The 27,289-nt window shown below is 43.8% G+C and overlaps 1 protein-coding gene across 1 annotated transcript in view; it reads left to right on the forward strand.

Annotated features, from left to right (window-relative positions):
• Positions 1–20,534: 20,534 nt before the first annotated feature.
• Positions 20,535–27,289, forward strand: part of rap1gapb (RAP1 GTPase activating protein b) — a 96,458-nt gene continuing 89,703 nt past the window's right edge. Inside the window, exon 1 of the mRNA XM_062407150.1 lies at positions 20,535–20,729. The gene's annotated coding sequence lies outside the window, so the exon portion shown is untranslated. The remainder of the gene's footprint in view (positions 20,730–27,289) is intronic.

Here is a 27,289-nt window from a genome sequence, read left to right on the forward strand (position 1 = left end):
CATATATATACACAAATACTTAAAGTAAAACCAACCGTTAAAATTGGAGCCAGAGACGTAAACCTCTGTTGATAGAACATATGTGACACTAGAATAGTTAAAAGGTAAAACATGGATTAACAGCCCATACGTGAACACCACACCGTGCATTGCATTGGTCAGCTGTGACTCAGGAGGTTCAGCGGTGGTCCACCAACCAGAGGGTGGGCCGTTCGATCCCTTTCTCCCCCTGTCCCTTGTCCTTCGGCAAGATACATGAATCCAAAAGTCTGACCCCTGACAAATGCACCGGCAGAGTGTGAGTGAATGTGTGTGTGTGTGTTTGTTTTGGTCCCTGATGAAGCGATGAGAGCCTGAGCGGAGCTGAGTGGAGTCAGGTGGTGATTATCTCTGGATTTATTACTACAAGTGATGCGCTGCAGGCGTAGTGTAATCTACTGATGTATGACAATATTGATCGCAGCAGCAAAGCATGGAAATTGATTTTTTCAGTGGCCAGTGGAACCTGGGGGGTCATTATGTGTAACTCGGCTCACATGATACCAAGTGATTGTACATGACCCTGAGACGTCTCTGTTCGCTGGAGGAGACCCTGAAATGTGGTTGACAACTACAAAACCAGAAACCGGACCCTTAGCTTGGATTATTTTGTTACGACAATGTGAGACATTACACATTTTCCCTGGAGATGACTTGGAGATGTCACTGATTAATAATAATAATCGTTATTAGGTTCATCTGATGGAAGGTTTCGCAGTTTGTTGATAAAAACAAGTGTATCGTCGACGTACGGTTGAAGAGATTAGAGACGGTGACGGTTTCGGACGCCTCCAGAAGGTGGTTTGGAATGAGAGAGCTAACATTCTGTGTGACGTCTGGCTTAAGACAGGTAATGTGGTGCTGGCTTACCAACCGGTCAATGTGGTGGTCAATGTGGTGACCCCAAGAGACAGCAGCATCAAGAAGAAGAAGGAGCACGAGAGGCTGGAAAAAGACCAAACCCTGAGGGAGCAGCTGGAGAGGATGTGGTGAGCAGAGGCAACAGGGAGGGTCAGAGGAGTCGGGACTGGAAAGTTGCTCTGAAGAACAAAACATCAAAGATCTCTGTCCAGAAGAGGATCAGCACGTTTTTGACTGGTGTGAGCTGCAACTCAAACTGTGCATCTTCTAAGAATAAAATATAAGAACAACTGAGGAAATATAACAAGCTTATTATTGCGTTTTCACGAAAGGCCTTTATGTTAACCTCCATGGACGACCTCCAGAGGACAGACATCAGGGTTATCGTCTCCACAGACACTCACGTCCTCCATCTGACTGTAAAGAGCCGGAGAGTCTCCCCTCTCTCACTCTCGATGTTTGTTTGTTCTGGATAATGTCTCATTCTCCTCTGATGGCTGCACAGTAGCAGCCACACACATTCAAAACACTAGACCACAACATTTATCCATCATCTGTGACCTTTCGGCTTTAGACCGGTTCACAAGAGAGCCACTTAAACGGCAGAGGACAAACAACCGGCACACGTTCTGAAGTCCTGGAGTGTTCCGCTGCCGTTTAAAGAATTCTCAAGGTCGCCGAGAGCAATGCACTGAATAATGAGATACAGGACGAGCATTTGAATATGTTGGATCCCACTCTGGCACATGAGCGTTTGTAGCCCGGACAGACAGCGAGGCGGCCAGAACCTCCAGGGTGGAACCAAGCGGAGAGGCTCTGAACGCCGGGGACCCTGGGTAAAGCTTCCATATTTCCCTCACTTGTAATTACACAGATAAATCCCTCCCCTCTGCTTGATAGATGGGATAAAGCAGTTCAAAGGCATGTTTGCTATATATAACTGTGACGTGGTTTGATGTCCTGCCATTATTGATTCCAGCGAGGGGAAGGAGGTTTGTACGCCGCACACAGGGTGGGCCGGCCCCCTTTTAAAAAGCAAATTTCCACAATTTCCACAGACTACCTTCGGATTAATGTGTGTAATTGTTGTCGCCACTGGAGAATCTGTTTGATTGTCCTCTTTTGTTGACTAATCCCATGTTTCTGTGCAATAATAACACACAATCCTCGCTTTGTGTTTAATGAGAGGAACGGATTCTATCACAGGTATTACTGTAAAAACTTAAAGGTTGAATATAATCCTGAATCGTTGACACAGCTGAGATGTGGATCATGTAACAGGCTGCAGATCGATATGAGGCAGCGGCGCTTGATATTTTATACATTCAGTTTCTGTTCTGTGTGCAAACAAAGCCACAAGCTCACGGACCCCGTGGAGCTGAGAGGAACGAGATCGGACCGAAGATGGAAATGAGACGGAGGTGAAATCGATACATGAATAATGATGAGGTGCAATGTTTTTAGTTTGGGCTATTTAGAGTCATTTTCTACCATTTACACTTAAGGCCCCTTGAGGTTCAACTCCAGATTTCACTGTGCTCACAGCCCTGCACGTTTGCTCTTCTACAAGTGTGTAACACAGGGCTCGTGACCCTTTTGTACGACAAGAAGAGCTGAAGTGCCGCACCAGTGCCCTAAGTGGCCCACATCCGCTCGCTGCCTTGGGGAAGTGATCAAAAGCCACTCTGTCAATTTGTCTTTGAGCGGAAAAAAAAAAACCATTCAGCTCCTATTTGCTGTGGTGGAGTCTCAGCAGCAGCCAGAGCTCACAGGCCGGTGGTTCCACAGGAGGATGAACATCCAAACCATCCAGCAGTAGGAGAAGGACGACAGGATGGAAGCATAATGTGATATTCATGCAGCCAAATGTTGTCTCTGCACCTTTTCCTGTGAAGCAGCCGCTCTGCAGTCCGTCCCCAGACAGGGATTAATAAACCATTGAATAAATAACATCCCGAGTCCAGGACAACGCTTTGAAACATAAATGCTGCTCTTCATAAGAATGAGGTGAGAGGTTTCTTTGATGATTCTTTCAACGCCACAGTTTGTCTAGATAATATTTTTCTCATTTCCATGCAGGCGTCTCACACTTAACACAGCAACAGGATCCTTCCTGTTTTTCCCAGGGCTTCATGGTGTGATACAATATTTACTGTGAAATGCTTCATCATAACTCCTGCTGCCAGAGGTGGTTCTCAAATAAATAAAAAAAAGACTCCGAGCTATTTGAGGCTTAAACCTCCGAGTTTCCGAGTCGAGCAGGACATTGGGAGTTGATTCTGAATAATGAGAAACAATGAAAGTTGACTTCTACCATTTTTATTCAGTATTTATTTGACATATTTGTTCGCCTTGAGGTTTGTGATAGATAAGACAACATGAGAGGAAATAAGAAAACACAACAAACCAAAATGCTTCCTTCCAATTCAACAATAAATCTTGGCAATTGCAGACACCTACCTGATGTGTAAGATGTTAATTCCATTGTGTTTTCATACTTGTCGATGTGATTTGAACTTCAGGGCCACCGTACACACAGTTTTATATCGTCTTTATAATCATCACAATACACTGTCATCGCATGTGATGACAACAGTTATTTAAAAGATCATTATGTTTGATTCTTTTTCAGCCCTTAGCATCTTCTTTGTGCATTGCATTGTGGGACATTGGTATCCATTAACATCTCACTCAAACAAAACAACATACATATTTAATATGCATGCTCTCCAGTCTAAGAATAATTTATTTTGTCACCTTTCCAGTATGAACACGCTACACACTAAACACTTGCAGAGCATTAGTGTGTTGTATGGATTCAGGACATGATGTATTTAAATTGTTTTGCACTTTACATACTTGATACATGTTAAATTGTCCTTCCACGTTGAATCAAGGCAAATCAATTAATCAATCAGTTGGTGCTGGTGGTTCTGAAAGTGAAAATAACTAAATAAAAACATGAATACCAAATAATTTGCTTCATCATCTTGGACACAGTGATTTATCCACATATAACCATTACCTTTTGAAATATTTAGCACTTCAGTGGGCCACCTAGGACCTTGAAGTTGTAATATTTAGCAGATTAATGATACTTCTCTCATGTATCTGCAGGATTTGATCTGCTGCGAGGAGGAAACACAAACCAGAGAAAGAGCTGAGACGCTTCGCTGGCGTTTGCATCTTGTGTGATTGTCACAGCTCTTTGTTCCCACAATGCATTACACTGGATCCTGCAGTGTGACAGGGTCCCCAGGTCTCCCAGCAGTCAGTCAGTCAGTCAGTCACAGTGTACAGGAGCAGGGAACATGATGAATCAACACACTGGAGAAAACACAGAGTTTCATCTCACAGCACAGAACAAACACTGAGTCTATTTGACAACGATATATTGAACAAGTACTTTTTTTTTTAACAAGACTCCTACAAAACTGATACACGAGTTCAGAAAGCTCAGACAGATGCACTGCAGACTATTTTCTATAATGATAATCGTATTCTTTGTCGTAGCAATACCCAAGTGTGTTAAATGACTAGGTGAGCTACTCTGCTGCCATCTATTGGTCAACATCGTTATTGATGAACAAGACAACATCCAGGATCAAGCAACTGCAGCATCAGGAATCATCATCTGAGAACATATCTCCAGGAAGATGAATGATTAAATATCAGATATCAATTTACTTTTAAACATTAACTCTAGATTTGTACATTTTTTTCATTCCCTGAACCAAAACATGATTTGACTTCAGTGGAGCCAGTCATGCTCTCAATTGACAAATACGATGGAATTTAAGAATATGAACCTGACGAAGATAATCAATTAAAAAACTGTAAATGTTTTAATTCATAACCATGTCACTAATGCTTGACAAATTATATGCTGACATTATTCCCCTGGAATAAAAAACCACAAAACAATAAACCCACGAGGACACTAGAAGAGTAAAGGAACAAAAAGTTCAAACATCACGAGCATGGAGAGAGATACTTTTCGTGTAGTTTTGCATGTTGCTGGAGTTATAATTGATGATGTTGGTGAAGAACTGTTACAAGATGAGTGAGTAACACTGATGAGATGAAGCCATTAGTCAACAGACAGCAACAGCAGAGGAACTGACAGTGGAGACACACAGATCGATCTAAGACTAATAATAAAAGCAAAGCACCAAATAAAGCCTCAGAGCTTGTTGATACAGGAAACTGAGCATACGAGTGAAAGTAAACCCTTGTATGTATTATGATCTGAAACATATGGTGCTAAATGGAGGACATGATGACGGATGCACAGTGCATGGAGGAGCTGAGGCCTCCTGTTGTTATTGTTATTGTTGCCCCTGCTGTGTGTTGATTAGCCCGGTGCCTCCGGTGATCACACCACCTCAGAGTCTCCCTGCTCCTCCCTGCTCCTCCCTGCTCCTCCCTGCTCCTCCCTGCTCCCCCCTCCTCTCTCTGGCTCTCTGCCTCCAACACACTGACCTGAGGAGTTCTCACATGGACACGTTCATGTGTGGACGATGGCAGCTTGGGGGGGGGGGGGAGCCACAGATGCTGGCAGAAAGGAAAAACTTTTCTTCTTGATCAAACACCAGCCATTAAGCTCACACCGATTTGTAGTGAGTGTCTAAACACCAGGAGTCTGTGTGTGTGTGTGTGTGTGTGCGTGCGTGTGTGAGCAATGACATTTTAGAATAGGGCATTTGCATTATGTAAGTATGATTTATGTGTACTGATTGGGCATACTGGGAGGAGGAACTGGTTAATTTTAAAGGATGCAAACCAAAGCTGCTCTCCCCGTGTCGACATCTGTGTTCTCTGAGTTCTCTATAGCTTCCTCCCACATGCCTAGGACATGCAAATTTGGATGAGGTTGATTGGAGACTTCCTCCCCACAGGATAAACATATGGATGATGGATGGATGGTGAAAATGTGTTGAGCAGTTGCCCTTTGGAGAACCTGGCTTGTGATGACCAGTATAATATATTACACAGTAATTTTTCATTTTCCTGTCACAGTCACAGAAGAAATTGTATTGAATTTTTTCCCCCAATAATATTTATAAAGAAAGAGGCTGACATTTGAATATCAAATGTAGAGTTGTGAGTGGGAAACCTGAACAAATGGATTGTGTGTTACAGAAAAAGTGTGTTACAGTAGATTATGATGTTGTAATTGATCCTTCAACTTTAAAACTGAAAATAAGTGTATCTAAAGCACAAAACTATCTGTAAGTACAACGTTTAACCGGAAAATACACTAAGTACACTCTATTTACCTTTAATAAATATATTGGCCACAACAATTGCAATGAGATAATTGAGCTGAAACCTACGGAGCACGACATTGCATCAAACTGAGCTCTGGGTGAAATATGTATTCAGTGTCCTGCAGCTTTATAATTGTGACATTTGCAATTTAATTTGCAAACGATCGATTTCGGAAGCTGTGCACAGTCGGTCCGCCCGCTGTGCTGAACTTTGTCAGCCGGGGAAACAAGCAGGCGACCAGTGTTTCAGCAGCACTCAGGGAAGAGTGAAGGGCAGGATGGAGGGCATGGGAAGCATCCAGCGGAGTTGGTGTCTTCATAAGCACCCACAATTTATCAACTGCAAAATCCCACTTCTGGTACCAATTGCAATCTCTGTGTAATCAAGACTTGATTATGCAAATCCCTGCTCCCTGGGGGTCACACAGGCCCATGCTCCAGTGGCTTCTGTCAAGATGGAGCCACACTTTGGGTTTCAACCTCTCTCCTGTGACAGTAATCTACAGATTCCAGGCTGCTGTTGCCACCGAGCCACCACATAAAGCTGAGTGAACAAGCCGAGCTGAAGGTGCACGGGAGTTAGAGGAAGTCCCTGTGGCCTTGTACAGACAAATTAATCAGTGATGTTTGAATGAGGGGGAGGGAGATGCTGCCTGACATGAAGTGAGAAACGTTTTTGAAAAACCCAGTAATGCAGTCCAGGTGTATTTATTTTTCAGTTGCAACTTAATTCTGCTTGCAGCCATATGTACAGTGCAAGCCTGATTTGAAAGAAAACTATTTATTGTCTTCATGGGACTCTTTCCTTGTTTGCAGTGGTGTGGCATTCAGGCAGTTTGAGAAACAAGACCCTCTCCACTGTAGACACACGAGGTGGTGCAAAATGTTGAAAGAGGATCCACCCCCCCCTGGTGGCTGGCTGCAGTGTAGTTCATAAACCCCACTTCTTCTATGTTAGTGGATGGGACATGGGCCAAAATAAAAAAAAATATTCTCAATGAAGGTTTCTGTCCTTTTACGTAGTTCTTGATGTACTCGGTTCAACACAGCAGGGTTCATATCTGTAATAGTTTGGCTAGTTTGGCATTTCTGGAAAGTCGTATGAAGTAGTGACACATCATCAAACTGCCTGCTGGCTGTAGCTTAAATATATATATATATATATATATATATATATATAATATATATATATATATATCTTTATGTTGCATCAATAAATACAAAACAAAAACCTATACATTCTTTTTTTCTGTCTCTTCTTTCTGCAACTCAGTGAAGCTGCTGACCTCAGAGCAGGAGAGAGAGAGAGAGAGAGAGAGAGAGAGAGAGAGAGAGAGAGAGAGAGAGAGAGAGAGAGAGAACAACATGGCCCGAGAGCATGGTGCTATTCATTTTCCATCTTGGGCAATTATTTCTGACATCGCACATCAACTGTGACAGCTCGAGAGGACTGACAGTGTAAGAGACATGACAACGAAGTGAAGCTCGAGACGCCGAGAGACGGAGAGACAGAGTGTCTGCAGCAAAGAGCCCGGAAGTGGTGGCTGAACTACCAGGAGGTGAAGTGGAAATAAAAGGGTGAGGAGGAGGGTGAGGAAGAGGAGGAGGAGGAGGATGCTGCTGTGGGGAGGGAGATCTGGAGGACACCACAGTCGTATGGGCATAGTGTGTCGTGGAAAAGGAAATTATGATGCATTGAAAACACAGCGGGAGACGCAGCCCGCCCCCAGCGCTTTGTACTTTAGCGCTTTGTATTTTTTTATTTGTGTGGCTGCAGAGATAAACGAGAAGGAAACCTGCGATGATGAGACTCAAACTGGTGTCAGACGATGAACTGGAAGCTTAATGGGACCAGATGGCGTTCCTCCTTCTCCCCTCGGAGCAGCGTTGGGATGCAGATTACCTTTGTCTCTGTGTTTTCAAACAGGTCTTTCAATTAAAAAAAACAGGGTATATCATCCGGGGGTGGTTAAAGAGATAGTTCACCCAAAAATGCAAATTCACTCATTATCTAGTCACCACTTTGCCGATGGAGGTGGTGGGTGAAGTGTTTGAGTCCCCAAGACACTGTTGGAGTTTCAGGGTTAAACACCGTTGCAGCCAAATCCAAGACAATTGTAGTTAATGGTGACAGATTCTTCAAATGTAATAAAACAACACAATAAATAAAAAACAACATGTCTCCATACTGCTCCTGTGGTGTCATCATTCGAATTCGACTCGAAACGAGGTCATTGAGCCGAAATGTAATCTGATATCCTCGGAGGCTCGTCCACAGACACACAGGAGAAGCGCTCACTCTCTCTCCTCGGGACACAAGCGGGGTGTGAGTTCACATCCCTACTTCCGATAGTGGACATTTGGGCCTAAAACACAGTTTCAATGACCCAGTTTGGAGTCGAATGGAGGACATCACAGGATCAGCATGGAGGCATTTCCTGTTTTTTTTCTGTTGTTTTTTATAACGTCTGAAGAAGAGGAGGGACCTTGACTGCAACACTGTTTACCCCCTGAGACTCCAGAAGTGTTTAGTGGACTCAAACACTTCACCCACCCCTCCATCGGCGGACTGGTGAGTAGATAATGAGTGAACTATCCCTTTAAGATAAGCAGGAGGAACATCAAAGAACATGTTAACACAACAAATTCCACTTAAATCCAAAAGTGACGTTTTATCCAGAGATGTAAATGTGGAGAAATGACAGGTCTAACTCTCTGTGTGTTGATCAGCCGTGCAGCAGAGAACTCAGCATGAGTGACAGTGGCCTGTGGTGAGTCGTATTAACAAGGTAGGCCAACCTTCCAGTGACCCTGGTGAATACTAATGAAGAGCAAAACTGATTCTCATTAGCCAGGACTGCTGCCGCGCTGGTGGACATGGAGTCTCTGTGTCTGTGAGGTGAAAAGCAAATCTGACATTTGGAAGGAGGCTGACGGGAAGGAACAAGAACAAGCGTCCCCTCCGGCCGATCCATTTCTCTCCACTGTATCTGAGGTCAGACAAATTTAGAGCCCCCTATTTATACAAAGGCGAGCTCGGCCATTAACACCCCCACTCAGCAGGGTCCTGCAGGTCTTCGGCGTGCGCGTGGCATGTTTATCTTGAACTTGACAGAGTGCACGTGTGTGTGCCGCGTGCCAAGAAATACTGATTGTAGTTAGGGTGCAGTCTTTGTGTGTTGTTCTTCACACTGTTATATAAAATGAACACAGCGATCCTGAAACAACCTCCTGGATGAGTAGTGTTTAAAATTCAATCGAAGCTTCTGTGTCTTGTTGCTGCCTCCGTATGAATCTCTCCAAAACCAAGATAGAACTCCTCATTTGAGATGTAGAGGCCGAAGACTGAGATCTTTCCCTCACACGGTTATGGAGCTCTCTGGGTGGATGCACTGCAGGAAGGAGCGGAGGCAGGCAGGGTGGGGGAGAGCATGTATTATTCAGCAGCTCTGCCACAGTGAGCCCCTGATTCCCATCCTCCACCTCCACCGGCCTCCATCCCACAGGACCCCACAGTGAGCGGCTCCACCAGCGCTGTGGGTGCACGGCAGGAGAGCGGGGAGTGGACCAACCGGGGTCTCCAGGTCCTGAGGGGGGAAACCAGGAAACCCATATATGGAAATACAGAAAAGAGCTGGATGCATAGAAACTGAATAAAGTGACCCAAGTTCAACACGGGTGCGCAGTATAATTAACATGGTGGTTCGTTGGCTCATCAGAAAGTTTGCTGCGCTGGATGAGAACATCGGCTCAAAATGCAAATATGCTGCTATATATGCAAATTGTTACGTTTAAACAGAAACCATCATTAATTTAACCCAACGAGACATTAATGAGACAACATGATTATAAACCTCTGCCTTCGTATTTCTGTTTTGGATTTTAACAGAAAAAAAAAAATCTAATTTCAATAGGTGAATAAATACGTTTAAAGCTCACAAGCCCCCCCCCCCCCCCCACACACACACACCAACATCCCTCAGGGAACACTGCAGTTTCCCAATGATTTATTTCCAGAGCTGCTTTTCCTGTCTGGAAGATAATTAAATAAGTTGTACGACAGCCAAAACAAAGATCAGAAGAAAAGTGACATGAACAATTAGAAGAAGTTGATCTGCCAAACTGTCGGTGGAGCGTGAATGAAGCCGCTGATGCAAGCGAGGCCGTGGAAACACACGGGAATACGATAAGAGATCTGCAGTTTAAAGATGTCACGTTGCACTGTGGCAGCATCTGAGTGACCTGTCATCTAACGTCCCCCAGGTTCTCCAGGGACAATTTAATGCAAGAGAGAATAAATGTGTTTTTTATCCGTTTGTGAATTTTTTAATTTGTACATTTAATAAAAACCCCGACAGCTTGAAAAAGAGTTTTCTGTGTATTGGGTAAAGGTGCTGCATCAACAAAAGTAACAAAGTGTAATGGAAACACAATTGATGTAGGTGAAGTGTGTGAGGAGCTAAAGCAGAAATGGATATTTGGATGGACACGGATGTTTATCTCTGCATAACAGTAAATGTCTGAGCTGAAATTATAGACACAATTATTGAGGTTTCAATTATGAAGAGTTCCATCTGCTCCATCAGGACGGTGTGGAAGCAGTAAAAATAAGTGTTTTGTTTTGTCTTCCGAGGGGAAACACCTGGGAGAGCGCCATTGGCTTTCTTACGGGGTCATCAGTGTTCAGAGGGCAAATTGAATTCGGAATTGAAATTGAAACTGTGCGAATAACTTTAATCCATCGCAGTAACGCTGAGTTATGAAGCCATACAGAGACTTGTTTCTGCCTCGGGAGACGACAAACAGCCGCTTACTCACCCCTGAACTCGGAAATAACACTACACACACAAAATGCACAGGAACACACACACACAGTCATTCCCTCCCTCCCTCCTCGCACTGTTCCATTTCTCCACTTATGTGTTTTTCCATCACGGTGGAGAAGGTGCAGAGGACAGGGGGAAGTTATTTTCTCACGCGCACCTTTACAACAGTAATGCTCCAGTTTGTTACACCGCCAGTGAGATTAAATGAGCTCGATCGATCCCAGGCTCAATGGCGCCTGAGGCACGGACCAGCAGACACAGATCACCAGGCTGCGTCGCCCCCAGAGGGAAGGAGACGGATTCCTTCTGTGGCCCGAGCGGAGAAAACACATCCTGGGAAAACCTTCAGTAATCACACAGGAAGCAGAATCCCTTCCAGCTAAATTTCACCTGAGAATCCTCAGTGTTTAGATTCCTCACTGGCCTGAGGACGTTAAGGTGCAGATCACATTCACCTTGGTTTCAAATTATAATCCTGTGTTGTCGCCTCACAGCTAGAAGGTTAAATTCCCAGTTGGGTCCTCCTGTGTCTGCCTGGGTTCGCTGACGTCCTCCCACAATCCAATGATTTACAGATTGGGGTTAGATTAAATGGTTGTTTGACCTGTCACCTGGACCCTGCCTCTCATCCAATGTCCACTGGGATTGCCTAGAGCCCTTTGTGACACTCGGGTCAATACCCTGTCCACAGTGATGTGGGTAACTTATTACACAAAGGTCTTCCTCTGCGTTTGAGCCGCTCGTGTCCACACTGAAGTGACATTTTAAGTCGCTAATGCAACAATGACATCACAGCTTGGGTCAAGGACCACAGCATTCTTCTCTGGTAATTGACGGATCATTGATGTGTAGACTTTATCGCCACCTTCTGTCTCCACATGCTTCTCTGAGCGTTTCTTTTTGTGTTCTCGCCTGTTGGGAGATATTTACTAAAACGACCGAGGTGAAAATATCTGCTCAAGCAAAAAGACCAGGCCTGAAAGGATGAGCTGTATAGATAATGGATGGATGGATTAGGAATGTGAGCATGACAGGTGACATTCTGTTCCTGTTATCAGCGTCTATTAAACAATGTAATCCACTTCAGATCCTCGGATGAAGAAGATCCCAATAGACGATACAGGATTCCTGTGGAGCTTAATTGATTGAACTGTCAAATCAGACAAATCAAGTTACAACAAACAGCATCGCACAATTTGTACATAGCCCGCTCTGTTAGGACAACGGATCAAATAACAAAGACCTGCAGTTGTGGCGCATTTTTTATTCTTCCCGCCCACATAAACATAATTATAGCTGCAAATGATCCATTTCTGACATTCACAGCTGAAAGAGCAGAACTGAGCTTTTCAATGGAGAAACTGGATCATTTCCAATCCACTGATAGAAAAGAGGCTTCTTCTGCAGCTGATTGTTTTTTCCCAAAGAGCAGAAAAACACATAAAGGGATGTAAGCTCCAGCAGAGAGAGAGAGAGTGTTACTGCACGACTTATTGGAAATCCAGCACACATAGAACTGTGTCACCAGCCCTCCCCCCCATTCGCTCTCCCACTCTTGTATGTGCAGTGATCGTGACTCATGTGGAGAGGGGAGTCAATGGCTCTACACGCGCCGGCAGGGACAATAGCTGGAATGAATAATTACCTGTCATCTGTGGAATAAAAGCCATGTTTTCACATGAAATTTCCACTTGCCAATGAAACACCCATCGTCAAACATGTCATTTCACAAATGGTGTCGACAGGGAGCCGCCGCTGAAACGCCAGCGCGCAGCGATCACAGCCACCGTCCCGACTTTCACCATCATCCTCCTCCCGGGTCACGCTGCTGCTCACTCTGAAATGCGAGTGCATCCTGACTCATGTGGAGAGGCCGATTTATACAGGAGCCACCGGTGCAGAGTGGAGCATAATGTTCCCTGGTTAACAGCAGAGCCCGGGCCTGACTTGTGGAGAATCATAATGCCCACTTGCATCTCCAATTTACCTGGATAGAAGGATTTGTCCTCTTTAGCCGGAGCCTGTGAGCAGCGCAGCTCTGAATTAGGTCACTAAACTGAACTGATGAAGCTCCTCTAGTGTGGGACATCTATAAAACCTGAGCTGACAGACGGCCCTCTGTGAGGAGCGAGGCCTCCGCCACATGCTGGAGAAGCAGTGTGAGTGGTACAGTTCATCAACTGATTAGGGATTTGACAGACGCTGTGTCTCAATTCAGGAGCCGGATCCTTCGGGGACTGATTGTGTCACAGCGGCGTGACGAGTCCCATTTCAAAAGCCCCGTCCGATGCTGCCAACACATGCATCCTTCAATCCACTGAGCGGCCAAGGCTCCAACAGGCGGATCCTTCTCAGGCCGATCAATCCCAGGATTCATTGAGCTTCAGTGACGAACCATTTTCAAAGAGATGATGGAACGGAGTTGTATTTTTTTTTTTTATCTGAGAATAAACTGAACTAAGAAGAAAAAGGTTAATGAAACGCACAGTAGATGGCGGTAAGGCACCTTGACACCATCCGCCAATAAACCAAACTAAGAAGAAGAAAAAGAAGAGGAAGTAATGGCGCCAGGAAACAAGGTCTAATGTTCACAGTTTTAAATATAAGTATCAGGCTTCAACTTCACTGAACAGCTAATGGTACAACAAGGTCTCAACTAGTGGGGCATTAAAATCACTGTAGGCAGATGTAATAATACAACTACCAATGAAAGATATAGTATAAAAACAAGGAGATTGGGTGAAAGCAGCCGTTTGGTCCTCGGAGGCGTCGAAGCTCTGCCTCGTCTCACATTCAGACAGGAACAAAATAATTAATGGAGATAAAAGAAACAGAACAAAGCAGCAGACGGGGTTGTTCTGCTCGGCGGTGGCAGCGTGCCACAAGGTCGTCATCTTTCATGTAGCGTGAGCACTCCATTGTTTTATAATGAACTCTGAATATAGAAGGTCTTCGTGTCGAAGGTTCATCTTTGGTGAAGAGTTGCTACGAGTTACATTTGATAGTAAAACGGTTTCAAAAGATCCCCAGAAGGGAAACACCACTCAGTGAGCCCCCTGGTGGTTCAGTGAAGGTCATGAACACTGCTTCCTCCATGTGTGTGGATGGGACCTGAGCCGAAATCAACTCAATTTAATTACATAACAAATTAATTGGCTTTTTGAGGGCTTCAACATATTTGGATTTTTACAAAAATTTGCAGGATATTAGAAAGTGGTGAAAAGTATTCTGGAGGAATTTTCAATGAGCATTGCAAAATGGCTCAACGGGTTCCCCCCCGAGATCCCTGGAACGCGTTCAAATTGACCGATCTTCACAAAAATCGATACTCAGTTGTATCATGACCATAAAATCTAAAAAGTCTATAGGTGCAATTGGAAAAATGAAACAGGAAGCCTGCTATTTTGCATTTGGTGGCCATTTTGGCCATATTCCACATTTCTACTTTGAGGTACTTGTCCCAGGGCTAACATCAGATCAGCTTCAAATTGAGATGAGTGTCATCTCAGCAAGAGGGAGATAAACACTGACTCAAGGATCGATTTTATGTCACACAAACAACTCCACTCCTGCAGTGACATTGTCAGTGGTCCTAGATCGAAGGAATCTTTGATGCACACCTGTTAAAATGTGTTAGTAGAGAGAAGACGTAGCTGGTGATGTTTAGGCACAAGGACGAACCTGCCTGAGGAACAACCTGTTCTTCACGACACCAAACAGAGAAAAGATCCTTTCGTCAGCTCTGTCTTTGGAATGGAACGAGACTGCAGCTCGTTACAGACGCATGATGTTGACATTTCCGTTCGTCTCTGTGCGGCATCGAGCCAAGGTCTGAATAATGAATACAGATCTAAGAGGCAGCCTTGATGCTTCCCTCCCTTCCTTCCTCCCGACAGGCAGACAGACTGTGTCCTCGCTCGGCAGCAGGTCTGCAGGTTGTTCACCAATTCCACCGCTCGACTGGGACTCTGCCTCAGTCTTCAAGTCCTCACAGGCCGAGGTGGGAAGTGAAGTTCAAATACTTTGCTACTGTCCTTAAGTGGAATCTTCAGGTATCTGTACTTTACTTGGCTGATTATTTTATTACTTTCTACTACTTACATTTTCAAAACAGGCTGGTTTCATTTGCTTTGCACAGACTAAATATCTCTCAGAGGGGTACTTTTATACTTTTATACTAGAGAGATTGATTCAATACATATACCTAAACAACTTCTACTGGAGTAAAGAACATCATTTTGCCACCTCTGCTCAGACGCAACAACACAAGGCTCATGCTTCAGAGACGAAATAGGAAAACGATGATGATATAATGGTTTCTCAGGATTACAACCTCTGGCCCAGAAACAAAAGTATGTGTAAAAAACGACCCAAATAAAACTTCTCAAAGGGCAAAACATCACATTTCAAACATCTGCTGAAGTTGTGAGTGCAGCTAAACTCCACTAACCGGAGCTTTATTGTGATGGAGTGTCTGTCTCCTCAGGCAACTTCCACACAAATGACGTTCATCCATAACCGTGGCCTGTGTCGCACAGTGATTTCTGAAAGTGGATTTTCCCAGGCCACAGATCCAATCACCTCCCAGCTAATGACACCGGGTCAGAGCAGATGAGAGCATTTGCTTTCAATTGGCTTCAGGTGGTTTTCAAAACTCAAATATCTGTTTGGTGAATATTACAACTCGGACCGACATATGAGCCCGATTAGAATATGACCTTTTATTTCACGAGGGGAAGAAGGAAGCAAATCTTTACCTCTCCGATGCAGACAAAAGCTTCACAATGTAAATATTTCAGTAATGTTTTGATATTTGGTCCATTCCATATTAGTGAGAGAATTATTAATATAAAAGTATATCAAAGCATAAAAGACACAAGCAGTGGTACTATGAACACAAAACAATAATAGGTTTGTGTAGTAAAAGCAAAAACAACCTGTTCACTTGGCTGATTCTTATATTTGTGTGGTCCTCACATATTGTCGTTGTTTTGGACTCTTCTCTGTTTGACAGCAGCTCTGCTACTTGATAGACTTTCCCACCTGATGCTGGTTTAGTCCGAGGCAGTGATGGTTTTAGGGCAGTGACTTGAATGGAGAGTTCAGAGCTAAGAGCGTGGGAGGACAGAGAAATGTTCTGTGCACTGACAGCTTTAAACGTGTCCTCGCTCGGGGGGAAAAATGGGCTGTGTACAGAAAGATCTATTGTCACCACAGCGAGCCGCATTCACCTAACCCCTGAGGGTGCTCATGAAACTCCTCGAAGGGGAGAAAGATGAAGCCGCTGCTGAAGGATCGATTCTGATCCGTGGATGTGTATTGATTGAGGATCAGCTGTGGATGCAAACTAGCAAATGAAGACATGAGAAGACGAGAGGACAATGACAGAGACGAGAGGTGAGGTACTGTCAGAGGAAAATGGAACAACAAAGATAGAAAAAGGAGATACAGTGTCGGTGTGAGGCCTCGTCTTCTCTGGGATTGTCTAGCAGCAGCCTAAAGCGTCCAATCTATTCACACTAGAGCAAGGCAATATCCCAAATTCTGGTTAGGGAGTCCACAAATAGCCCCCCCCCCCCCTGGGCCCTCATCTAGGTTGGGCCGCCAACGGTGAGATTTGGTGTCTGAGGGAATTCGCTTTTCATTAAAATGCATCAAAATAATGCTGCTACACGAGAGGAGATCCACCGCTGCCGGCTGTTTGGCATGTGTTAAAGAGGAGAGAGTCAACAGAGGATTTCCCTCTCCTCTCTTTCTGACTCTTATTTCATCTTCCAAACATAAACAGGAGCAACTGGTGTCGATGTGCAGCAGTAACTGTTTCCAGTGCCACACCAGGGAACTTGGGTTTTACCATGAAACAGCAGCTTCAGCTTCAGTTTGATGATTCAGGGACTTGAACACCAGATCTTTATAGACCTGGCATTTTTTATCATTTGGAGAATTTAACTTTCAAAGTATGACAGATTCTAAACAGAGTTTGGTGGATTTGTTACAGCAGCAGCTCTATTGAGTCGGGAAACCAGGCATCAAGGGAAATAGGCACTGTTCATTTGCAGCTTAGGGACTGGGACTTTGCAGTGAGAGCAACCCGTTTATTGCTCAGACATGAGGCCCAAAAGAAACATCCCCACGTGTTTCTGCAGAGGGCGCTGTCACTTTAAAAAAGTTAGGTCATGTTGCTTTAAAGTTTTTCTTACGGATATTAAAATCTACAAGATACTGTTTATTTCTCCTGACTGATGTAAATGATGATTCTCGTAACGATTCAAATGATAAATTCAACCATTAATTCATAATTAAGTTTAAAATTATGATTTGCTGAACACTGTTTATCGTAATACTGCAAACAAACTAGATGAATGGTTACTTTTTGTTATTCTTCTTCATGTAAATCCAAATGATTTGAAATAAACTGCTAGCTACAGTGACGGTAAATCAAAAGACACATGACACCATGAAACACTGTGGATGAAGCGTTAGAGACAAAGGGACACAGAGGAGAAGTCGACTCCTCACAGAGGAGAAGTCGACTCCTCTCTTTATGAAGTGGGAGGTTCACTGGGTGGTGCCATCACCAGCATGTTTCCTGGATCCCTAAGAAGGAGGTGGAAATAAACCTTCAGTTTTGCAGTCTGTGCTGCGACATGTTGGATTTCTGCTGAGGTGTCTGTGATAAAATACTGACTCTCCTCTCATGTATCAACCAATGAAGGACATGCTAACATCGCAGATATCCACGGGCAAGAGCGATTTTTTTAGTTTCAGCATATTTCATGTGTCAATAGCTGCGGCCTTGAGGACGTTGAGGTCGGCCTGTGAGTCAACATGTCCAACATTGATTCAGAGGAGAGTTCTATAACAGACATTAGCCAAATTTACTAGGAAATGTGGATATTCATTGCTGATACTTGATGATCCACTGGGGTTTTGGTTTAGCGCCACCAACAGGCCACATTTTGCTCTTACCCACAAAACACTGCCAACATTTATGCTCCCCTGAGGATGAATCATTTTGATTTTAAATGGCCAGAAAGCAAATAATAAGTGATTTAATAACCAGAGTACCGTGAAATTATCAGAGGCAAATTCATGCTCTGGGGGGTACTTGTTTTTCATCCAACATTTTTAAGCGTAATGAACAATGCATTATTTTAACCTCAGGGACTCAAAGTAAAGATGATGACAGACCAATATTTTTTCATGCAGTTAAAAGTCAGGGCGGACTGGACGTGGAGGATCATTTCTGACCCGTCCACCTCCCAGGTCACGTTTTCTGTTTTTTTTCATTTTCATAGCAGTATTCCTGTTTTATTTTGTTGTGTTATCGTATCTTTCAAGCAGCAGTGTCTTGTCGAAGTCGGTGTTTGACGAGAGGAGACGCAGACCCAGAACTTGCAGCATAACAGAATTTATTACACAGAAGTTTCACAGGTCAGACGGGCACCATGGTTTGCCCGGAGAAATCACACAGGCCGAATAGTGAAAATCTGACTCGCCTCTGCAAGGCAAGTACTTATATAGGGGAGTTGTTTATCACAAACCTAGAGATAAAATGACATCACACAACAGGGCCTTCTGCCTAAATTTGAGAATTTGTCATACCTTAAGATTTAAGGACTGGCTGAAAACCATCTCTCCTCTCATTATTCCATAGGCAGTTCAAGGATAGTTTAGACAAGGAGAAACAAACTGAAAACATCTGGAGATAATACTTAAAGGTTTGAACATAAGATTCAAGGCGCCTTAAGATATTAACACGTCATTATGATCTATACCTATGCTAGAGAAATTCATTAGCTGGATATTAACATATCATTTATGGTTTGTAACTGTGCTATGGATATCCATTGTTTGAATAAAAGTAAATGTCATTATGCTTCGTAACCATGTTCAAAAGATGTCTTAGTGAAATAAACTATAGTCTCAAACCTTTTCCTTTCATCTCAGATCCTTACTTCCTGCCCTTGTGTGTTTCTCACTCCTATGATTGTCGACCTGAGTCTAATTGTCTCCTCTCTTTGTGTATTTACTCTGTGTGCTCCCTGCGCTCTGTCTCTGTTCATCTTGTGACAAAGCGTACAAGTGTTTTTCTCATTATCGTCCTCTCATGGTTTTTGCCTGTGAGGCTGTTTCTTGCCGTCTTCTTCTTCTGGATTTGTTGCCAAATTTCTGCATGTGCACCAAACATGTACTGAGTCATGGTTTTGAGGATTTGCCTTTCTGGTTGTGATCGGTAGAGCTTGGAACCTGAGACACTTCACATTACACTTCACACTAGGAGATTGTCCAAATCAGACGTGTTCACCACATCTGGGCAGAGCAGCAGGAGACATGACGTATAAATTCTGCTGTGAAATGAGCAGTGATTTTGTCCCCAGCTGTCTCGGCCCTTATCGACAAAAGCACTTGAATCCCATTTTTCAAAGAGGGCACTTTCAGCTGTGTCTTCTGTCACCTCGTTCTCGTTATCAGATATTCATATTCTTGCAATTTCACATCTGTTGCGTGTTAGAAATGTAATTTCCTGCTGTATTCTCTTCAGGGGCTGGCATGAAACGTTACAGAAAAAAGCTGGACCTTTGCGTTCTCACGTACTGCCCCTCTGGAAAATGTCAAGAAAATGTCCAGAGTCTCATGTCTCATATGTCCTTAGCTTTGTGGTTATCTGGTCGTGAAAAAAGACTATTTTAAATTGTCAAATTTTGACCACGAAATACTTATTTCAATAAGAAGAAGCCGTCAGTAGATCATAACTCAACATCCAGAATTGTGGACAAACCCAGTGAGCAACATTTCCATGGAGCAAACGACTAGTCGACCACCTGTTGAGGGTTATTTGTCATCACTTTCACATCCCTACACAACGACATTTTAAATCCTTGTCTGAATGTAACTCTCTGCTTCACTGGGGTCAGTTTGAACCCGAGCTTCTCTCCATGAACCTGATGCTGTCCACAATTTCACCATCTTGATTCAAGCGGCTCTACTCAGCCACAAACATCAAATCCCTCACATCAGCAGCGCCTGAGGAGAGAAACAGCACAACGGCTGATGGACACAGATCGACTGGGAGGATGGATAGGGGATTTATTATGGGGATGGGTTTTGGAAGGCAGCTGGAGGAGAAGTGTGTGAGTGTGTAAAATATGAATTCCCCCCCTCTTGGAAATGAATGAGCATGCTCACTCCCCTCTGTTGCTCAGGTGGGGGTTTTATGAAAAGTGTGAAAATGAGCAGATGTTCTTGCGAACCCTCACAATTACCCTCATGTGGATTTTTGTACAAGAAGCCAATTAGATGGAGAGTCCATGCAGCGCATGTGGGTGTGAGCGCGTGCGTGTGGCTGCTCCAGCTGTTAGAAGCTGCTGCATAGTAAAAGCTGCAGCGTGAGTCTGTGCGTTAGCGGGTGGAAGCGCATTGGTCGGCGCGGATCGGTCACATGACGGTGACAGCATGTGCGTTTTAAAAGAAAGGGGAAAAGCGACTTGAGCGTCAGATGCGGGGCTGATCACGCACCGAGGATCCGGCTGCACAGACCCGCACCTGCTCCTCCACGGACCCCGCAGCCCCCTGAGGAGGGGGTCCGCATCTCCTCTCCAACCGTTTGCAAGAATAATATTATCCCGCAAGAATTAAACGCACCTACCGCACCTTTTGTTCCCTTCACCACCACCACAGCGGCGAGGACGCGCTTTCCACGCAACACCTCGCACCAATTCTTCGAAAAAAGGTAAGATAATACAACTTTTTTTTTGTTTTTAAGCGTAATTTGCTGCGTAAGTGTGGTTTTTACGCATCGTTCAGCAATTCAACAAACCAGAGCAGTTCGTTGTCCGTGCAACATGTTTTCCACAAACCTCACGCACGGCGAGGCGGCGCGTGTGCACCTGAAGATGCAAGAGGCGGTGAGATGTGAGGAAACTGCACCAACGCGAAGTGCGCGCAGTTTGTTGTTTCTCAACATCTGCAAAGTGCAAAGTGTCGTTCGTGACTGCGGGCCACAGGGTCACTGACACCCTCTCACCGCAGCAGCACAATTACACATGTGACGTGTAATTAATTCAGCCTTTCCCAGAAGCCTCGGTACAAAACCCCCTTTTCCAATTAGCATGGTGTTTTGCTGCATTAGTTTTTTATTCTATCCCAGATTTGCTTCCTTCCAAATATGACAAATCTTTATTTTTTAATGCTTATCTGTTTATTTTCTTCTACTTGTCATTTTAAAGGAACACTGGGTTGTGTATAGAGTCACATTTTTAGGTTTTCGAAAGCCTCTGGTTTGATTCCCGCATGTAGAAAATCTTGCCTCTGAGCAATGCATGGCTCAGCGGGTGCAAACTGAATTTTCGCCCGAGCCCATCAGGCGAACATGTGTCTGTCTGCGTCCTGCACATTCAGAGATGTGACCCCTGGTCCTGCTGGTCCTGCTGGTCCTGGATTCCCAGCAGGGGGCCGCCTCCCTCAAAGTGTATCCAGGCTGCACACTGGGCAGTCCAGACAATCACCTTTACTGAATGTCAGAGCTGCTCTCTCCTCCTGCCAACCACTCTCTTACTTTTCTCATCCCACTCAACGTGATCAGGAGGGACTTTGATCTCTGAGGAGTCTTTCATCTTTTCTGTGTTGCTAAATGGAGGTGCACACCTGCTCCATCACCTCCTGCTGGTGACATGAAGATTTACTATATGTCAGAGAGGAACACGCTTGGTGAAGCTTGTGCGAAAAATGTATTCTGTTGAGAACTAAAAGACGTAGGAATTGTTTACGTCAATCGATCACGCCACCTGTTCCTGACAATAAACCATGTCGGGAGGCTCCAGAGATGTAGAAGCGATCGGCCAGTAGCACTGAGCTGTGTTCAGGGAGCCAGAGTGAATTGTCGTGCGTTCCAGAGGGGTCTTGGATTTGCTTGTCACCTGAAGAATAGGCCTCATTTCTCAAGATTCGATCATCTTATCAGCTTCACACTTGACATGTGTATTGTTGAGGGCCCAAGGAGGTGCAGTGGAGAACTTGGTGCCATTTGGACACATTGGTTCAGTATGCTTAAGACGTTGCCAATCTCAACAAGGTGTTCACGACAACTGATTCTCCAGATTGTGGTTCTCTGACTGAGTCGAGCTTCGGAGGTTTGAATGAACAGGTGAACAGATCTTTGTGCAGCAGCGGGGGTGCGGCTTCAGGCTTCTGCAGCAGGTCTTTACTCAGGCGGCTCAATTACTGCAGGTCACTTTTAAAAAAGAAAAGCTGGAACCAGCATCACCACAGCTCAAACTAGAGCCCATTCCAAACAGGCAGGATTAAAACCGGCATGGCAAGGGTCGTATAAAAAGCACAGGGGGGACGTGTTGAATCTTTAAAACCATGATCATCACCTGAGGGGAGCTTTAAAAGATTTAAATCATGCAGCTGAGGAAATGTCATGGCTACTTTTTTTTATATAGCTGCTTAATGTGAAATTCTAAAAACTCGCTCTCGTTCTGTGGCACTTAATGAGAGAACAACACAAGACGACACACAACTCCCTCGTGAGCTTTGTGCAGCTTCTCTTTTCCTGTCGGCATCGCTGCAGACATTCGGTGGCGTCTCCACTCGCATGTCTTTTTAATTTGAGTGGCAATGATAATGTGCTCCCGGTAATCCTTTCAGCTTTCAGTCTGCAGTCTTCTCCTCCGCTCGGGCTTTATTCTGCTTTAACATTCACCTCGTGCAATCTTCATACACTGCTCTGTAAACAAAATGAATATGTGCCTCAGGTCGAACAATTTATACAAGAACATTTGTATGTAAATACCCTTTAAATGTCCCACGGCCAGGAACTGAACCCTTTTATTGTCTGTAAGAGGAATGCCTGTAACTCTTAGCGGCTGTATTAAATGGTATTCAATTTATAAAGGATGCATTTTGAAGGGCTAACACCACACGTGCAGTATGTGTATACAAAAACACAACAAATATTATAGAGTTGCACACCTCCTTTGGCAAAAGCAAACCCTTTTGTGTTGTGAACAGAGAACCAAAGATATCTGCTGCTCTGTAAGAGTTTGAATGTTCAAGGACGTCTCTTAATCGCTTTTTGAAAGCAGCTGAAAAACATCACTGTGCTCTTGACGTTCATTTTAGAAAACAAGACAGATCTGCAGGTTAGAGATGCAATAAATAAAGATCTGTGAGGCTCTCAGGGGTTTTCACTGACACACCACCGGTCTGATTCTGATGAATTTGGGGTGGAAGGGTGCCTGATGTTCCTGACTGGCTGCAGGGGCTCCTCCATTATGCATGAGAGGCGTAACTTTTTTTTTTTTGTCATTGCCTTTTTTTCTTTTTGGTTTTATTGTGTTTGCGATGTCACAGCAGACCTGGAGTCGGACTGGAAGAAAAGCCTGAGTCTGACTCAGACTGTGTTTCATTGCACTTAACTGTAATTAACCAATCAGATAGATATACTGGAGCGATGCACATTCAACATCTTTGCAAAGTGCTCTCTGTGGAGCTTGAGTTTCCTTTTCTTCATCTTTAACTGTTCTTTAACTATATTTTGTCTATCAGCTTTTATATTGTTGTTGATTGCCTGTGAATTTGGAACAAAATTGTGTTTGCAAACCTTGAACACATAAAATTCATCCAGCGCATTGATAACATGTTGATGATGAGTGATTTAGAGAGTGTCTGAAGATTCATTTTTTTCCTAAGTTTCACCCATAGAATGTAGGTTATATAAAGATGGGTGACACGTAGCCACTTCTCATTAGACGAGAAGGAAGCCGAAATATCTCGGATAGATGGGGGCTGCCATCTTTTGTTTTTGACGTAATTTGGACTCGGAGTTAGTAAAATAGTAATCATGGTGTGGAGCCGTAGTATTGAGGATGATTACCCATGTTTTATTGCACTACAATAGGTAGTTCATAAACGGTCGTATAAGATCTACCTAAAATGACAGATATGTTATTCTAAGAATTTTGTTTAAGGCGTACTTTGGTCCTTTTAGTTTGGTTCATGTCCGATCTACTAACATGGAGGAGGCAGTGTTTATGACCTTTAACGCAGCCAACCTGTAGAGAGCACTCAAGATGATGATGATGATGATGATGATGATGATGATATCATGTCCTGTGCATCAAGGGCATTAACACATCATCATCATCAGTCTGGTGTTAATGTATCCAAACAAATGTGACTACCAGCAAGTGATTCACGGTACCACTTATCACATCCACATGACGCACACAGACCTATTTGCTTTCTGGTGTATATACACAAGTGTAATTTTGTGGTTCTGGAGTCGACTCACGCTACAGAACATGGAATCAAGCAAATCTCATAGTTTGCCTCCTTCTGTCGTCTGACATTTATTTTCTCAAAGGATGAAAGGGAAAGTCTGGTTAAGCCCAGAAGCTTCGGATGAAAGACAAGTGGATGAAAGATGTAAAAACAAACGACCGCCACTGTACAGTTCATGTAAATAGCACATCTGTCGCCCCCCCCCCAACATGAACAATACAAGATAAATGTCTGTTTACTTTCCAGTGAAGATTAATGTGATTCTCCATTGATTTGCATCCCCACTGCTATTCTGAAGGGGGGGGTCGATGCTTCACGAAATTAAATTGCGTCACCTTCATAACAAAATTGTCTCGCTTTCATGCAACATGTTGTGAGAAAGGCAAAATGGCGTTTCGGAAAAAAGCTTTCTCACCTCTGTGGAGATCGAAAGATACTGACTCTATTCCAACATGCTGTTTACTGTAATTCAGCAATTAACTGAACGAGGGTTAATCACACACATTCACAACGTAAACTTTATTTCTCTGAGTGTTGTGTTGGTTTTTTACATCATGAAAGAGGGAAATTGTCAAACATTTACGACGGATCATCAAATTTAAATCACTTGCGCCGTTGGGCTCTTTCTGGGTCCTTTTGATCATGGGTCCCAATTCAGGGGCCACTTCCTCCAGGGTCTGCGTTTGAACACAGATTGCATCACAGCAGCCAGCGACCAGACCGTCACATTTCAAAGTGTCCATCAAATGTGTCCTTCCATCCCTGAGCAACGAAGGATCCAACGAGGGGATAACTCCAGTGCCAGTATTGCTTCTTGATCTTTTTTACAACGAATGACCTTTTAATTAATTGCTTCTGTAGGTCAAAAGTCCCCTGGATGTAAAATAGAAAGATATTGTCATTTTATGAGTTTGTTTAAAGATTTACTGTTCAAATTTAAAGTACAGATAACTGATCTGAATGGGGATTTGGCAGTTCAGACCATTATTTCACCCATTCAGACATTGTTTTAAGTTATCTGCAACAGTAAAGTAGACATGGGAAGTTTATTTATTATGTTTTAATTTGTATTAAATCACTTGAACATGTAATTTCATGCAGGTAAGAAAATTATAAGCCATAATAATACAAACTGAATAACTACCAAAAGAAGTCATAAAGACAAATACTGCAAAACACACGGGTATAAAAACACAGATGTTAAATAAACTGTGTCACACTGAGGGGATGTTCCTGATTTCCGTCTTTATGTTGAGTTGCTCCTCTGACAGAGAACCACTGTTCTGCTGCTCCGTGCACTTTCTTGCTGGTGTTCTAAATCCGACAAATAGAGGCACTCCGAGCTGTAATGAACAGGAAACTTGTTTGGTATTCTGTGGTGCGGCCGGAGATCCCATTTCATGTAGCGGCTTTATTGCCGGAGAGCCGCACTAGAGGAGTCCAATCATCCCCTCGTCCAATAATAGTCCGGCTGTTTTTTGTCTGTATATGTAATGAAGCACGACCGCCCGACTCTGCACTCGCCCAAAGACGGGTCCCGGATAAGTGTCTTTGGAAGGACACTATTAGTTTTTCCTCATGCTCCCTGATTTGTTCTTTGATTGCTTTTGCCTCTTTAGTGGAATCCATTATCCTCCAGGTATCAGCACCTTGGCAGAGACGGAGCAAGTTATCAAAAGAATTCCGCTGCTTTCATTACACTCCTGTTTGCCAGCACGAGTCATTATACAGCACATTATAACTTTGTCACCTTTTTGTGCGGTTTCGCAAATTCCCTCTGTCTTCACATGCTCGGCTGGAAAATGACTTGATATGAGGTTTCATCCTGAAATGCAGGCAGATGATTCGTCTCCTCGGAGGAGCATGAGCCCTGACGCCCGGAGAGGAGGCCAGATTTCAATTTATGGGAGCTATTGTGGAGAGGAGAGGTTCTGATGAGCCAAATTGAGGCATCTGAGAAACGAGCAGTGGCGATGCATTTCTTTAATGGCCGAGGCCTGGAACAGTGAGTGGGGATGAAAGTCGGTGACAGGACGAGTTTCTCTTCGCTTCTCTCAGTCCTGGAGGTCTTGAGTTGTTAAGGTGATCGGCTTCAAACTATAAATACTACATACTTGCACTGTTTATAGATGCTAGCAGCCAATCTTACTTGTTGCAGAACTGCATTGTGGTTCTGTTAGAAATTGAGAAAGGTAGTGTAAGCCCCATTAATCCAATTGGCCGTATTAGCAGCTGCCTGTATGGTGTGTCCCTGTATAAAGATGGATGACGTGATGGCTCCCCAACAGTGAAGCCAAAGAGCCTCAATGGCCCCCTGGTGACTGGATGTCCTAAAAGGTCATAAGCCCTGCCTTCTCCATGTTAGCACACAGGACATGGACCAAAATAAAGAGTTAAAATACATGCTTAATCGTTTAATCCTCAAAGATGGTTCCTCTGCTTTTTGTTGTGTCTTGTCACACTGTCGTAAGTGTTCATTTCCATGCTATGTTTGCTTCTGATTAGTTATTTGATGTTATAGAAACCGGATGATTGACTACTGAGACTAACTCGTGATTGGTTGAGTGTGTATTTAGTGTGACTTTCATATCCAGGATATTTAAGCTTCATATCTCTGTAGTGGTGACTTGTCGTCCATCTTTGTACACAGTCAATGACATGAACGTGTGAGGCCAATATGTTTGGCAAATATGAACTGACACCGACATATTTAGAACATATCAACCCAAAAACAGCTTCTTATTTCACCGCCTCACATAATTCCCATAATTTAGCATTTCCCAGGGACAAATTATAGCTCTCGAAACCAGCACAGCTTTCGACAGCTTGTTAAGACACCAGAAAATCATGTGGGCTGTAATTAATATTGTGGCACAACTACGATATAATAACCAGTAGATTGGACGAGGTAAAGACTGTGAAAAATGCTACGACCACTTATAAATCTGTTTATATCTGAATTACAATTATGTGTTCAATCAAATTCCTTATCTATCGCTCGGTGAT

Source organism: Platichthys flesus, chromosome 2, assembly GCF_949316205.1.
Source record: "Platichthys flesus chromosome 2, fPlaFle2.1, whole genome shotgun sequence".
In the NCBI taxonomy this organism is placed as follows: Eukaryota; Metazoa; Chordata; class Actinopteri; order Pleuronectiformes; family Pleuronectidae; genus Platichthys; species Platichthys flesus.